This window comes from Pseudophryne corroboree, chromosome 1, assembly GCF_028390025.1.
Source record: "Pseudophryne corroboree isolate aPseCor3 chromosome 1, aPseCor3.hap2, whole genome shotgun sequence".
NCBI classification, from domain to species: domain Eukaryota; kingdom Metazoa; phylum Chordata; class Amphibia; order Anura; family Myobatrachidae; genus Pseudophryne; species Pseudophryne corroboree.
Genome location: NC_086444.1, coordinates 1160981372 through 1160998626, shown reverse-complemented (window position 1 = coordinate 1160998626; position 17255 = coordinate 1160981372). Strand labels below are relative to the sequence as shown.

Here is a 17255-nt window from a genome sequence, read left to right as displayed (position 1 = left end):
TTCTGAAGCCGAAAGGACTGTACCTGAAAATACGGTGCTTTCTTGGGCTTTTTTGTGAGGAAACCTGAGGTAAAAATTTTTCTTCCCAGCTGTTGCTGTGGATACGAGGTCCCAGAGACCATCCCCAAACAATTCCTCACCCTTATAAGGCAGAATCTCCATGTGCCTTTTAAAGGCAGCATCACCTGTTCACTGCCGGGTTTCTAATACCCTCCTGGCAGAATGGACATTGCATTAATTCTGGATGCCAGCCGGCAAATATCCCTCTGTGCATCCTTTATATATAAGACAACGTCTTAAATATGCTCAATGTTAGCAAAATATTATCCCTGTCTTAGCGTTATCTGACAGGGTACCAGACCACGCTGCAGCAGCACTATTTATGCTGAGGCAATTGCAGGTTTCAGTATATAACCTGAGTGTGTAAATACAGACTTCAGGATCGCCTCCTGCTTTTTATCAGCAGGTTCCTTCAATGTGGCCGTATCCTAAGACGGCAGTGCCACCTTTTGACAAACGTGTGAGCGCCTTATCCACCCTAAGGGATATCTCCCAACGTGACCTATCCTCTGGCGGGAAAGGGTACGCCATCAGTAACTTTTTAGAAATTACCAGTTTCTTATCGGGGGAAACCACGCTTCTTTACACACTTCATTCATTCATCTGATGGGGGAACAAAACACTGGCTGCTTTTTCTCCCCAAAAATAAAACCCCTTTTATGTGGTACTTGGGTTCATGTCAGAAAATGCGTAACACATTTTTCATTGCCGAGATCATGTAACGGATGTTCCTAGTGGATTGTGTATATGTCTCAACCTCGTCAACACTGGAGTCAGACTCCGTGTCGACATCTGTGTCTGCCATCTGAGGTAATGGGCGTTGTTTGAGCCCCTGATGGCCTTTGAGACGCCTGGGCAGGCGCGGGCTGAGAAGCCGGCTGTCCCACAGCTGTTACGTCATCCAGCCTTTTATGTAAGGAGTTGACACTGTCGGTTAATACCTTCCACCTATCCATTCACTCTGGTGTCGGCCCCACAGGGGGCGACATCCCATTTATCGGCCTCTGCTCCGCCTCCACGTAACCTTCCTCATCCAACATGTCGACACAGCCGTACCGACACACCGCACACACACAGGGAATGCTCTGACTGAGGACAGGACCCCACAAAGTCCTTTGGGGAGACCGAGAGAGAGTATGCCAGCACACACCAGAGCGCTATATAATGCAGGGATTAACACTATAACTGAGTGATTTTTCCCCAAATAGCTGCTTGTATACATATATTGCGCCTAAATTTAGTGCCCCCACTCTCTTTTTAAACCTTTGAGCCTGAAAACTACAGGGGAGAGCCTGGGGAGCTGTCTTCCAGCTGCACTGTGAAGAGAAAATGGAGCCAGTGTGCTGAGGGAGAAGCCCCGCCCCTTTTTCGGTGGACTTTCTCCCGCTTTTTCTGGAATACTGGCAGGGGTAATTTTACATCTATATAGCCTCTAGGACTATATATGATGTAGATTTGCCAGCCAAGGTGTCATATATTGCCCTCAGGGCGCCCCCCCCCAGCGCCCTGCACTTATCAGTGACCGGAGTGTGAGGTGTACATGAGGAGCAATGGCGCACAGCTGCAGTGCTGTGCGCTACCTTGGTGAAGACCGAAGTCTTCTGCCGCCGATTTTCCGGACTCTTCATGCTTCTGGCTCTGTAAGGGGGACGGCGGCGTGGCTCCGGGAACGAACACCAAGGTCGGGTCCTGCGGTCGATCCCTCTGGAGCTAATGGTGTCCAGTAGCCTAAGAAGCCCAAACTACCACCTGTTAGGTAGGTTCGCTTCTTCTCCCCTTAGTCCCTCGCTGCAGTGAGTCTGTTGCCAGCAGATCTCACTGTAAAATAAAAAACCTAAATCTACTTTCTTTCTAGGAGCTCAGGAGAGCCCCTAGTGTGCATCCAGCTCAGCCGGGCACAAGAATCTTAACTGAGGTCTGGAGGAGGGTCTTAGTGGGAGGAGCCAGTGCACACCAGGTAGTCCTAAAGCTTTCTTTAGTTGTGCCCAGTCTCCTGCGGAGCCGCTAATCCCCATGGTCCTTACGGAGTCCCCAGCATCCACTTAGGACGTTAGAGAAATATATATATATATATATATATATATACACACATATATATATATATATATATATATATACACACACACACCGTGACGTGCGGTGGGGTAAATACCCGGGAAGGCACTGCATATATCATATAAGCGCGACCCCCCCCCCCCCCTTCCCCCCCTCATCCCGACCTCCACCTGCCCGGCTCCCTGCACCCCCTGGCCCTCCAACTGTCAGCACATAGTGTGTGTCTGGGTGTAAATCGGGGAGGGGGGGGGGGGGGGGTCTGAACGATGGCGGTGCTGCTTACCTTTCTGGCTGGACACAACAAGCAGAGGCTCGGCTGTGTGAGGCAGGGAGGCGCTGCAGCGCTGATTCAGGTGCATCTTCCGGGTCTGTCTGGGGAACGGTCTGTCACCCGCCAGCGCTGCCTTATTTGCTGCCTCGCCGCTCACGTGAGTATGTAGGCACAGCCCCCACAGTGAGGCATGCCTCAAACTATGCTTTATTCAATGCACTATTATTAACTGAGGCATGGCCCCGCCCCCAGCAGCTACAGGCAGTTTCTGATCGAGAGGGGAGGCATATCCATCACTGCCTCACATCCTCTCTCCCTGTCATTCTCGGGGGGAACAGATTTGTATAACTTATAACACAGACTGTGTATATACAGTGCTGTAAATATAATATAGCTTAGTGGGAAAATCTGATCTTTTCAGTGGAGTATAACAGGTGAGGCTCTGGCTACCCTGACTGCACGTCCCTGAATATATATGTGTGTGTGTGTGTGTGTGTGTGTGTGTGTGTGTGTGTGTGTGTGTGTGTGTGTGTGTGTGTGCTGTGTATATGTAAACATGTAAACATATGCTGTATATGCATGTGTGTGTATATATATATATATATATATATATATATAGATAGATAGATAGATAGATAGATAGATAGATAGATACTGGATGCGGGCAGCACAACCATTAACTAGAAGGTGCCCTCCAGAGGTACTCACACTGATGAGCCCATATACAACACCATGGACGGCTGCACTTTGGTAAAAAAAATCCACAAACTACGACAATGTCATTAAAACAACAAAATGTTACAGTGTTCTGCAGTTTGTGGATTTATTACCGAAGTGCCGCCGTCCATATATACATGCTGTAAATAAATAATTCACCTGCTTCCTTGTTAGGGGCCATACTATATGAGTGCCCCAGGCCTCCCTAGCTTTAATCCGGTTCTGCATTTGGGGGATGCTCCCTGTCAAACTCCGGAGATTTTCTATGAAAATGATTAGAATTAACAAAGAAGATATTTAGAACATAAACATCTACTTTACTTATTGTAATCCTTTTTATAGCTAACACTCAGCAGCTGTGTGGAGGTCCCTGGAGCTGAGGCAGCAACAGCTCTGCCTCGGTTCTACAGTCAGACACTGCTTTGCAGAGCTGGGGGCGGGGCCACACCACGAGCAGTGACACTGCATAGAAAGAGAGCTAACAGAGGCATGCCGCTGAGTGTGGGGGCGGGCTTTGTGCACTGATGGACACCTGCAATGTGTCATGTGACCAGGAAGTGCACTGTAGTCGGAGCCCAGTCAGCAGCAGTAAGAGAAGACAAGGGATGTAGGTAGAAGACTCACTAGTTACAGTGATTAGGAGGTGAGACTGGCTACCAGCATTCAGACCCATCCCCATGTGTGCCTCCCCAGACATTCACCTCACCGCACATCACTGAGGTATTTATATGATGTAAGGTTTGTATACAACATCCCCCCTACCTTGAAGTATGTGAAATTCAAAGGGTATGATGTGTGTTCTGGAATATAGCCTTCTGTGCGCGAGGGGTCCATATTCTAAAAGGCTGAATGTTGGGAGGTATGTCTGCATAATCCTCTTTGCAAATGTACACGTTTCAGAGTGGAACAGTTTTCAGTCATTTCTCTGTTGCTGCTAAACGGGTGTTTTTGGGCGGCAGCAATGTGAATGCACGCAAGAGAACGGCTGTTCGGTTGCACTGGGCATGAGCATACCTCCCAACTGTCCCGATTTTTGCAGGACAGTCCCTTTTTTTGGGACTGTCTAGCTGTCCCACCTGCGGGCAGCAGTGTCCCGCGATTGGGGGGGGGGGGGGGGGCATTTGGGAGGTTCCAGTCCCTCCCTGCTCTGCAGCGGTGAATAGATGCTGTGTGCATGCGCACAGCGTCCATTCACGGGAGAAAGAGGGACTATGAGCTGCTGGCATGCCCCCTAAATGACGAAAACAAGGTGTGGCTCGTGACTGCAGCTCTCCCGTTAAGCCACACCCTCATCGGCCACGCAAGTGGGTCCTGCTTCGTCAGGAGCTAATGTTTGGAGGCATGCATGAGCATGCTACCAGAGATGCATTCTATTCTGGGTCATGCATATGCATTAATGGAAGCCAACAGGGACGTCATGACATATTGCGGGCCCGTGTGATGTTGAGGGGGTGTGTCCAAATCTGTGAGACTTGGTTATGCTCACTCCAGAAACATCAATGAAAAATACAATTTGCGCGCTGTGAAAGGGAGCATTGTTCCCACAACAGCTGCATTAAACAAGCCTAGGTCTGAGCAATTAGTGACCGCTCCCTCCCCTTCTTGGTGCCCCTGGGTGCCAAATGCAGACTGATCTCCTGCAAATAGCATGGGGTAGGTGTAAGCTCCTATGATAATGATGATGACACCTCATGCGAGCGGAGCAGTGGGCGTGGTTCGTATGCAAAGATACACACAACTTAAAATAGGCATGAATAGTCATATTAGCATTCCTTTCCCAATCAGTTTGCATCGGCCGTCCGGAGTTGCGAATCAGGCTCTGATTATCCAGCAGTCAAGCAGTGGACTAGTGAACTGCCAATCGTAATGAGGTACAGAAATACGTAACCAACTGCACAACATGCATGGAGCTTCTAATTGAACTTGCTAAAAATGTTATTGCATTTCCATAAAGAATACATGTATAATAATTTGTATTTAATGAATGAAATGGAGCTCCGCTGCAAGGAGTATGCCAGCTAATGTCTACAATTCCCGAGGAGAGAGCCAGAGGACGCTTGATCAGACGTATTGGGGGGGAAGGGGGGGGAGTCAAACAGCAACTTTTTCCTGCAGAATGACTGATTATTACCATGTGGGCTGGAAATGACCAAACTCATTAAATGTAAGTGGGGTCTTCATCTAAAGCTCATTACTCACTCTGCTTTTACAAACATACTTTACATAGATTGTTTTAAAAATGTACATTATACGATCCTGCTCCTTTATATTATGGTAGCCATGTGTATTGTGATTAGTCAGTACATTATTTCAGTGCTTCCTCTATGAATTTCGATACCCCTTTCTATGAAGCCGATCATGTACAAGAAGAAAAGTGGCTACGATATTATGTGCAAGCAGCAAAGCGGCAACCGGTCATGTACAAGCAGAAAAGCGGCTACAGGGTCATGTACAAGCAGAAAAGTGGCTACAGGATCATGTACAAGCAGAAAAGCGGCTACAGGGTCATGTGCAAGCAGAAAAGCGGCTACAGGATCATGTACAAGCAGAAAAGCAGCTACAGGGTCATGTGCAAGCAGAAAAGCGGCTGCAGGATCATGTACAAGCAGAAAAGCAGCTACAGGGTCATGTACAAGCAGAAAAGCGGCTGCAGGATCATGTACAAGCAGAAAAGCAGCTACAGGGTCATGTGCAAGCAGAAAAGCGGCTGCAGGATCATGTACAAGCAGAAAAGCGGCTACAGGGTCATGTACAAGCAGAAAAGCAGCTACAGGGTCATGTACAAGCAGAAAAGTGGCTACAGGGTCATTTACAAGCAAAAAAGTGGCTACAGGGTCATTTACAAGCAGAAAAGCGGCTACAGGGTCATGTGCAAGCAGAAAAGCGGCTACAGGATCATGTACAAGCAGAAAAGCGGCTACAGGGTCATGTACAAGCTATAAAGTGTCTACAGGGTCATGTACAAGCAGAAAAGCGGCTACAGGATCATGTAAGAGCAGAAAAGCGGCCACAGGGTCATGTGCAAGCAGAACAGTGGCTACAGGGTCATGTACAAGCAGAAAAGCGGCTATAAGGTCATGTACAAGCAGAAAAGTGGCTACAGGATCAGGTAGAAGCAGAAAAGCAGCTACAGGGTCATGTGCAAGCAGGAAAGCGGCTACAGGGTCATGTGCAAGCAGAAAAGCGGCTACAGGGTCATGTGCAAGCAGAAAAGCGGCTACAGGATCATGTACAAGCAGAAAGCGGCTACAGGATCATGTACAGTACAAGCAGAACAAGTATTACTGACCTAGAAAAGACTCCTACAGTATGTGTATTTTCTGACTTCTATTGTGCTGAGATGGAATCCCAAGATTATTTTGCACATTCACTACTACAGAGCAACCACTCACCAAGTGGATGCAGCCGGTGCGAGCGTTGGTGGTAACCGCCACCAGTGATAAGATTTGTCGGCTCTCACTGGCAAAAGAATATCCAACAAGGACTGTGGTGATAGAAGTACGGCTGAAATCCTTGTTCTGTTGTCGCCATAACAAAAATCGGACCCATGAATAAATCATCTTTTCAATAATCAATATTTAACTTTTTTTACTATTTGCTTTCCAGATTTTTATCTAGTGTATGTTTACAATAATTATGCATTTTATAATATTGTATTTTTATTTCTTACTAGTGGAACTGAAGTCTGTAATAAATCGAAGATACCCAATGCTTTGTAATCTGCGCCATCTACAGTAAGACGTCTGAAATGTAGGGGCATATGTAAAAGGGCACCAGTTGGCCAGAGGTGTGGTATACCGGGCGATCTCAGAGTTTTTTTTTTAAAGCGTCAATCATTTACAAGGCATGGGGACCACGAGAGCCATTATGCTATGTTTGCTGGTGACATGTGGGCTCAGTTATCCGGTATCCGGTCTTTAGGTCGACCACACTTAGGTCAACAGTCATTAGGTCGACATGCATTAGGTTGAAATGGTCTTTAGGTCGACATGATCAGTAGGTCAACGTGGCAAAGGTCGACACATGAAAATGTCGACATGAGTTTTCTAAAAAGAAAAAAAGAATAACAATTTTTTTAAACTTTTTCTTACTTTATGAGCCACGTGGACTACGATTGGGAATAGTAACCTGTGCCGAGCGGTAGCGGAGCACTAATTGGGGTTCCCGGTCACTTTACGAAGAAAACGACACCAAAAATAAGAAAAAAACTCATGTTGACTTTTTCCATGTCGACCTTTTCAGTGTCGACCTAATGACCATGTTGACCAATTTCAGGTGTCGACCTACTCACTGTTGACCAATAGTGGTCGACCTAATGACTGTCGATCTAGTTAGGGTCCCAATTATCGGAATCTCTGGTTGTACAATACTTTACACCTGCACACATTTCTCAGATTAGATCTTGGCCAGTACCACCTACTGGTAATGCTTGGGTTGACTACGAGTCGCAGTCTAGTTTCCCGGCCACGCCAGATGCGCTGATGTGGAGCCCGAACCTCCATGTTCACCCTATACTTCTTGGTTACAGCATGGTATAGTATTCCACGTCTACCTGGGACAAATACAAACAAAAGATCCACTTATGTGGCACCAGATTATCACTATAACACCATTCCTGGCTGACCCAGGTAACCCTACTGCATGCAATAACATTCCATTCATAGGTGGAAGGAGCAGGGTTTACATGGATTTATGATCTCTGACTTATTTCCCCCTTTTCCAGCAGTGACAGTGTACAGGAGCGCTCCTCACAATGGGGGTCATTCCGAGTTGATCGCTCGCTGGCTAGTTTTAGCAGCCGTGCAAAGTGCAAACGCTATGCCGCCGCCCAGTGGGGAGTGTATTTTAGCTTAGCAGAAGTGCGAACGCATGTGCAGCCGAGCTCTGCAAAAACAGTTTGTGCAGTTTCTGAGTAGCTCTGAACCTACTCAGCGCTTGCGATCACTTCAGCCTATTCGTGTCCGGATTTGACGTCATACACCCGCTCAGCGAACGCCGAGCCACACCTGCGTTTTTTCAGATACGCCTGCGTTTTTGCAAACACTCCCTGAAAACGGTCAGTTGACACCCAGAAACGCCGCCTTCCGATCAATCTTCTTGCGGCCGCCAGTGCGACTGAAAACTTCGCTAGAACCTGTGCACAACCACAATGGGCTTTGTACCCGTACGTCGCGCGTGCGCATTGCGGAGCATACACATGCGCATAAATGCCGATTTTTAACCTGATCGCTGCGCTGCGAACAACGGCAGCTAGCGATCAACTCGGAATGACCCCCAGTGTACAGTACAGACGTATGGAGATAAAACACATTCTCACTTCCGCACTGACTGGTTATGTTGCTATAACATCTGTAACCCTCAAAGCAATAGACTGGATAAAATATTATATATAGTGTAGAGGATATGATGACATAAAAAAAAAAAAGAAACACTGACACACTTACGTGTCTAATTAAACAAACTTCTAAACAGCTGTGGCCAATATTATTAAGAATGGTCCTGCTCTTGGAGAGAGATAAAGTACCAGCCAATCAGCTCCTGCCATGTTACAGGCAGGAGCATAGGGAGGGCGGTTCTGGTGGAGCTCGACTCCGCTGGAACCTCCGCCTGGCCGCACGGAGCTCGCAGCTGTCAGTCACTGACAGCTGCGAACCTGAGCAGCGTCAGCTCTCTACCTCACTCCCTCCTCCCCTCCGCACTCCGTGATGCACGTCAGACAGGTGGGGACGCGGCCAGACTCCACAGGACTGCGTAGACGGAGCAGCAGCAACGGCAAGCAGGAGCGGGGCAGGTGAGTATTGTTTTTTTTTTTTCTTTAGTGTGTGTAAGCGGTGCTACCAGGGAGCATAATTACTCTGGGCACAGCTGCAGGGGGTACAACTACTGGGGGCAAATCTACAGGGGGCACAACTACTGGGGGCAAATCTACTGGGGGCACAGCTACAGGGGACACAACTACTGGTGGCACAGCTATAGGGGCCACAGCTACAGGGGGCACAACTACTGGGGGCAAATCTACTGAGGCCACATCTACAGGGGCACAACTACTGGGGCAAATCTACAGGGGGCACAGCTACAGGGGGCACAGCTAAAGGGGGCACAACTACTGGGGGCAAATCTACTGAGGGCACAGCTACTGGGGGCGCAACTACTGGGGGCAAATCTACAGGGGACACAGCTACAGGGGGCAAATCTACTGAGGGCACAACTACAGGGGGAAAATCTACAGCTGGCACAGCTACAGGGGGCACAACTACTCCGGGCACAGCTACAGGGGGCACAACTACTGGTAGCATTAACATAAAAAATGGTCTCCTCACACATAACCTGTCCGAACATTTTAAAATAGAACACAATTGTTCATACACATCCATAAAGAAGTTTGTGGGACTACAGCACATAAAATCTACTTGGCGCGATAGAAATACGGAAAAAAATCTCGCAAAGGCGGAAATTAAATTGATTTACAAACTTCAGTCCCTATGCCCCAAAGGCCTAAACAAAGATTTTGAACTTAAATGGTTCTTGCATTAGTGTGCATTATTCACTAGTCTTTATGCTTTATTGTTCAGATACCGATCAGCGGTACCCATCATAACCTATATTTTCTTTGTTCTCTTTATTCTCTTCATGGGGACTTATGGAGACTCAATCAATTGGAGACAAAATATAGACATCACTCAGCACATTTCTATATTTATGGAGACTTTTGACTTTTATTGACCACTAATGGATTATGGGTTATTGGACAACCATATTATTTATGTACAACATCTGTTCAGCTGAACTACGGATCCTCGTATTTTCAACACTGACCATAACGGTATTTTTTGTGTAGTTTTGCATGCACACTTCAGGCCGGTGACACGCATCAAATCCTGTCATTTCCGACCACTTTCCCTAATGATCTGGGTGTCATAGCCAATATTTCGGCCTCAGCCTTCCTTGTTATATTAGTGCACTATTGGCAAATTGACCGACATGTTATTTTTCCAATCACCATTACAATTAGACCTTTGCGGTTCACAACCACTGTTCCTGCTGTATTCCAGCCGTCACTTCCGGTCGGTGACACGCAAATAATCGTGTCACTTCCGGTTACGGAACCGCACCATCCGGACACTTAACCTATACCACAGTATGCTCTTAGATAGCTTTCTCCTCCTTCTACATTAATAGAGATCCGGGCCGCACTTTTAATTCTTTTAAAATCTTTTAGCTATTGCATGCTATTTTCGGCCGCTCACTCCGATTCGTCACTTCCGGTTTTGGACTTCCGGTTCCGGGTCACTTCTGGTCGCCCGGCCGGACGTCTTTTCTAGTTTTGAGCTTGGTTAATTCCCAAACCTGCCCACTTTTTTCACCACAAGTTATGACTACTGCAATAGCACATCACTATTAGCAATTGTTTAACCAAATTAAGACTGTTTGGGACTCCGTTTGATCACTTCCGGTCCTGGTGACCTATGACACAGAATCAACTTCCCACCATCTTTATAAGCCAGCTCTGGAGACAAGAAATACCATCAAGCCCTGAGGAAGAGATTGCAGATCTCGAAACGCGTTGGCTATTGGATCTATTAGGAATCCGAACCCTTCATCCATCGGACACCGACCTTGTGGTAAGCTTGGGAGCCAGAGCAGGGTGAAGTCTGGACCACCCTGCTTGTTACAACACCTGCGGCTCCTTAGCTACCCCTCTGGTACGCTTTCCTACGTTTTTTTTAAAAGTACATTACGAGTTGTTTGATTATTGAATACCATCATTCATCCAGCTTGGGAGCCAGAGCAGGGTGAAGCTTGGACCACCCTGCCTTATTTAACACCTGCGGCTCCTAGCTTACCATATTGGTACGCTTTTATTAGTTGTTTCATGTATGTGATTGTTTATTAAATTTGTGTACATTTTTATTGAATCTCCTCGAGATTTACGTTATCATACCTACATTAAGTTCATTATCCATCTACTTGATAAGGCGACCAATGCTTTGGTCTTCTCACACGACGACAGAAAGAGGGCGCCCCGGATACACCACCACACATTTTGATTTAGGCACAACTACTGGGTCCATAACTACAGGGGGCATAACTGTGGCCATGCCCCTTCCCTATGAAGCCTTTTTTTGCCGCGTGCCTTCGGCGCGCACTATGTTTCGCCTAGGAGTGTGTGTAGCGGGGGAAACTTTCGTCCTGGGTGCTACAAGGTCTAGAACCGGCCCAGGTAGACACGCCACCAATTCAGTACTGGGGAGGGGGGCGCCGAAACATACCGTGCTCCAGGCACCATGACACCTTGCTATACCTCTGGTTACAGGCTGTGTTAGAAAAAATGACATGAGCTGATTGGTTGGTACTTTATTTCTCTCCTCTTTATCACTCTCCAAGCTTTGATACATCTCCCCCTATGCCTCCTGTCAATGTCAACATTTTGCACGCGTCAACATTAATGATTTTAACCATGTCAACATCATCAATGCGAACCTTCTGCAATCGACCCTGTGAATGTTGGCATCTTAAACGGCGACATATTGACTGCATACCTTATATTTACATTCCATTGGATACAACACAGGTGATTTACACTATGGGCGGTATTCAAATGTCTGCGCCCCCTGCCGCACCCACCAGCAGCTATCCAATTGTTTCTGCTGATGGGCGCGATATCACCCCCTGGGGTGGCACCCCCCAACACTCCTTGTCTGCCCTATCCTTTTCTCTGTCCCCTGCTCTCACCTCTATCCTTTTCCCCAAGTCTCCTACAATTCCTCCTCTCTCCCCTCCTTTGTCTCCCATCCACTCCACTGCCTTACTTCCACTCCTCCCCTGACACCCCACTGTCATTCACCTCTACCCTACCTTGGGCCCAATCATCCACCACTCTGCCCTGCTCCCTCCTTCCTCTACCTACCTCACCTCATATCCCTCTGTACCACACTTTACTCCCTCCATACTCAACTGCTGCAGTGTCCCTTCCTAGCCCATGAGCCAGCACCCTTACTACACCCTCTGTATCCCTGTCTTCTAAATCCATCTCACCTCATTGCTACAGCAACTCTAATAATCTAATTCACATCACTCCTCAAACTCTCTCCCTCTCTCCTGTGCCCTCTGGAATGCCAGATCTGTCTGTAATAAACTGGTCCCCACCCATGACCTTTTCATCTCAAATTCCTTGCATCTCCTAGCCATAACTGAAACTTGGATTACCACCTCTGACACAGTATCTCCCGCTGCTCTCTCTGCAGGGGGTCTCACATTCTCACCCCCCCCCCCCCCCTCCCGACCTGGGGGTCGCCACGGTGGTGGTGTTGGGCTACTACTACCCTCTATCTACTCATACCAACTCATACCACCAGAACCATCCCTTACATTCTCTACATTTGAGGTCCATGCCTATCGATAACCCCACAAAATCACCTGCCTCTAAACTCCTTAACTTCACCTCTTCTCTTGGTCTCTCCCAGTGGACCTCCTCCCCCTCCCATGTGAGTGGAAGCTCACTGGATCTGGTTTTCACTCACCGCTGTAATCTTTCTGATTTTCCTAACTCCCTGTTCCCCCTCTCTGACCATCACCTGCTCACTTTTAACCTATCTCTATCTGCTTCTCCATCTTTACCACCTAAGTCTACCATCACTAAGCGTAACACTGAGGCTATTGACACCACTTCCCTATCTTCCCTGTTTGACTCACAGCTCTCTACTATTCTCTCTCTTTCCTGCCCTGAACAAGCTACTTCCCTTTACAATGCATCCCTTACCTTTGCTCTTGACTCTGTCGCCCCACCAACCACTATTCACCCTCGCAGATCGACATCTCAACACCAAATGCACCAGATATCTGCAAAAATGCTCATGTACCGCTGAGGGTCAGTGGAGGAAATCACACAATTAGGCCGACTTCCTCCACTACAAATTTATGCTCTTATCCTACTTTGCTGCCCTTACCCTCTCAAAACAATCTTACTGTACTTCAAAAACCTCATCTCCTCCCAATCCTCAAACCCCAGGCGCCTCTTTGCCACTGTCAACTCGCTCCTCTGCCCACCCCCACCTCAACTCCCCTCTTCGCTTTCTGCTCTTGACTTTGACACCTACTTCACATCCAAAATTGACTCCTTTCGTCAGGACATAACATCCCACCAGAACCTGAGCAACCCCCCTCTTCCATTTCTCAACCTCCCCTCTCCTTCCCTTCTACCAACTCTGACATCTTTCTTCCCTGTATCTGGAGAGGAAGTCATGGTCCTCATCCGGTCCTCACCCCCTTTCACCTCCCCATTTGACCCTATTCCCTCCCGCCTTCTCCGCTTCCTCTCTTCTTCTGCCTGTTCCCATCTTGCCCATCTACTCAATCTCTCACTCTCATCAGGCACAGTCCCTTCTGCCTTCAAGTATGCACTTGTCTCCCCTATCCTTAAAAAACCTACCCTTGATCCAACCAATCTCTCCAACTACCGACCCATCTCTCATCTCCCTTTTGCCTCCAAACTCCTTGAGCGTATTGTCTACAACCGCCTCACTGTCTGTCTTTCTTCCTTCCCACTCACTGCTTGACCCTTTCCAGTCTGGTTTCCGTCCTCAGCACTCCACTGAAACTGCCCTCACAAAAGTCTGCAGTGACCTCCTTGCTGCTAAATCCAGGGGCCACTACTCTCTGCTTATTCTCCTTGACCTCTCTGCTGCTTTTGACACTGTAGACCACCCTCTACTCCTGCAAATCCTTTACTCCTTTGGTATGCGTTACACTGCTCTCTCCTGGCTGTCCTCCTACCTTTCTGATCATTCCTTCTATGTCTCCTCTAATGACTCCACCTCCCCCTCACTTCCTCTACCAGTAGGCGTCCCTCAAGGTTCTGTTCTTGGGCCTCTCCTTTTCTCTCTCTACACATCCTCATTAGGTGAGCTCATTAGCTCTTTTGACTTAAAACATCATCTCTACGCTGACGATACTCAAATCTACCTTTCCTCCCCTGACCTCTACCCTGCTCTCCTCACTCGTATCTCCAACTGTCTCTCTGCTATCTCCTCCTGGATGTCCCAGCACTTTCTTAAACTTAACATGTCTAAGACTGAGCTGATCATCTTTCCTCCCTCCCGCATAACCTCACCTCCCACAATTTAATTATCCATTGATGGCACAACTATCTCCTCTAGCCCCCAAGTGCGATGTCTTGGAGTAATCCTTGACTCCTCCCTCTCCTTCAAACCACACATTCAGTACCTCTCAAAAACCTGCCATTTCCGTCTCAAAAACATCTCCAGGATCAGACCCTTTCTCACTCAGGATGCTACTAAGACCCTCATCCACTCACTAGTCATCTCCAGATTGGACTACTGCAATCTCCTCCTATCTGGCCTCCCTCAAAAATGCCTCTCTCCACTTCAATCTATCCTCAATGCTGCTGCCCGTCTCATCTTCCCCACCAAACGTACTACATCCACATCCCCTCTCTTGCAGGACCTTCACTGGCTACCCTTCCCATTCAGAATCCAATTCAAGCTTCTTTCACACTCACCTACAAAGCCCTCACCCACTCTTCTCCCTCTTACATCTCTGACCTTATCTCTCTTTACATTCCCACCCGTCCTCTTCGCTCTGTTAATGCGCCGTCTCTCCTGCCAACTGATTACCTCCTCCCACTCCTACCTACAAGATTTTGCACGTGCTGCTCCCTATCTCTGGAGTGCTCTACCTCTCCCCATCCGACTCTCCACCTCTCTACAAAGCTTCAAATGGTCTCTCAAGACCCACTTCTTCACCAAACCCAGCCAACTCTCCTCCTAACCCTCTTGTCTATGCTCACTGTCTACCCCTTCTGTGTCACTCTGGTCTGTTAGCCCCTTACCTTTTATACCCCTTTCACACCGCAGCTATAACCCGGTAAATTGCCGTTTTTTAAGCCTTCCAAAACGGTTCTAGCTGCGGTGTGAAAGGGACACTTTGAATTTACTGGTTACGGATTACTGGTATTTTAAAACGGTTAAAAAGCAGGGTCCTACACGGTTCAGACCCGTTTCATTGTGCAGTGTGAAAGGCTCTGAAACAGTATTTCCAAACCACATAAGGTGATAGGCTGTCTCCATGCGTGATGTCACCAGACAGAAGCAGGAAATAAACTGGAGGAAAGGCATGAGAGTGAAGAAGCATTTTTTTTTTATACAGATTCAGTTTAAAATGGCAAATTGAAGTGATGAGGAGGTGAGGGAGCTGCTTAGGATCAGAGGGGATGAAGAAATATGTAGACAAATCACTGGGACAGTGAAGGATGCCGTAATCTACAAAAACATGGTAAAGATGCTTGAAGCTGCTGGGTTCCATCGTACGACTAGCTAAATTGTTAATAATTAATTAATAATTATTACTACTAATGTGTGGGCCAGAAAAGTCCATTTAAAATGACAACCACTGTTTTCTATGGGAGAAACGGGTTCAGTGTGAAAGGTACCAAAACGGTAATGAAATGGTAATATACTGGTTACAACATGCGATGTGAAGGGGGTTTAACTGCTCAGACCCGTTTTAAGACCCGTTTTAAGACCCGTTTTAAGAACCGTTTCAAAAGCAGGGTTTGCAATGTGAAAGCAGCATTAGATTGTAAGCTCGCAAGAGCAGGGCCCTCTTCCCTTATGTGCCTTTCCTTTTCTTACTTACACAATCTTATACTCCATACTCCCTTTGACGGCACCTAACTCCGGGTTTTCTATACCTGTCCTATATTGTCCTGTACTGTAAGTGCTGTTTCCTTGGTTGCTCATTTTATTATGTACTGTGTAATGGGCGCTGCGGATCCCCTGTGGCGCCATATAAATAAAGGATAATAATAATCTCCTATATAATAGCCCTGTGACTCTGTGCTTGGCTTTCTAACGCTAGGCGGAGTCACAGCGGTGGGCGGGGTCAGCAGCATGTGCAGGGAGACACACCATGCCCTGTGCCAACACTAGCTGCACTACAGCATAGGGAGGTGGCCAGCGGTACAAACAGACACAGGTTCTGCCAGCACACAGGCGATACCGGATGCTGCAGGTGGACGGACACCGCACCTCTCCCGGTAACGCCACTGACACCCACGCCGGGGACCCCTCCCACGTACAACTTCATACGCACCACCCACTCACCACTGCTGATCACACAGGAGCTCCTGCGACTGCAGCCTTCGGCCGCACCACGCTCCACTCCGGAAACCAAACAGTAGGCAGTGGCAGGTGGACGGCCGCCGCACCTCTCGCTATAACACACCCGCTCCGCTCCTTACATGCACCCCACGCCGGGGACCCCTCCCTCATACATCCCACGGCCTACTGTACACAGCCAGGGGGGGGGGGTGTCTTGCGGACTGGCAGCCGACGACGAACGTGGTCAGCAGGGCGCCACACGGACCACCCTCTCCCCAAACCCCACTGCTGCTCAGACGGATATCTCTCCCACTGCAGCCGTGGCTCGCAGCACGCTCCTCTCCTGACACTAAGCACTATGCCTGGCAGCTGACAGCCAGACAGCAGGGAAGGGACAGGCTAAACACCTGTGGATGGCACACAGTGTGGAGGCATGCCGGCCTGTACACAAAAAACCCTTCCCCATCTGTGCAAACCCCCCTCCCAGCCCCAACACCTCACCACACAGCAACTAACACTACCCTTGCACACTCACACCTCCCCCTCACTGCACCCACCCCCTTTCAAATCCAAATCACACACAATTTATTATGGTACATATAGATGCCACCATATCACATTCTGGTAATAAGCAACACTAATACTGTGGCCAGTGTGCCCATAAGGAACTGTCCTACCTGTGACCAGTGTGTGTGTGTACGCTAGAGATGTGCACCGGAAATTTTTCGGGTTTTGTGTTTTGGTTTTGGGTTCGGTTCCGCGGCCGTGTTTTGGGTTCGAACGCGTTTTGGCAAAACCTCACCGAATTTTTTTTGTCGGATTCGGGTGTGTTTTGGATTCGGGTGTTTTTTTCAAAAAACTCTAAAAAACAGCTTAAATCATAGAATTTGGGGGTCATTTTGATCCCAAAGTATTATTAACCTCAATAACCATAATTTCCACTCATTTTCAGTCTATTCTGAACACCTCACACCTCACAATATTATTTTTAGTCCTAAAATTTGCACCGAGGTCGCTGGATGACTAAGCTCAGC

At 47.9% G+C, this 17255-nt stretch overlaps 1 protein-coding gene across 3 annotated transcripts in view; it reads right to left on the bottom strand.

The window, feature by feature from the left end:
• CTBP1 (C-terminal binding protein 1) overlaps window positions 1–17255 on the bottom strand; it is a 957378-nt gene that overhangs the window by 440967 nt on the left and 499156 nt on the right. Inside the window, exon 1 of one of the 3 annotated variants that reach the window (XM_063924919.1) lies at window positions 2399–2413. The exons of the other annotated variants lie outside the window; for them this stretch is intronic. The gene's annotated coding sequence lies outside the window, so the exon portion shown is untranslated. Of the gene's footprint in view, window positions 1–2398; window positions 2414–17255 lie in introns of those variants that run through there. 3 annotated transcript variants of the gene reach the window in all.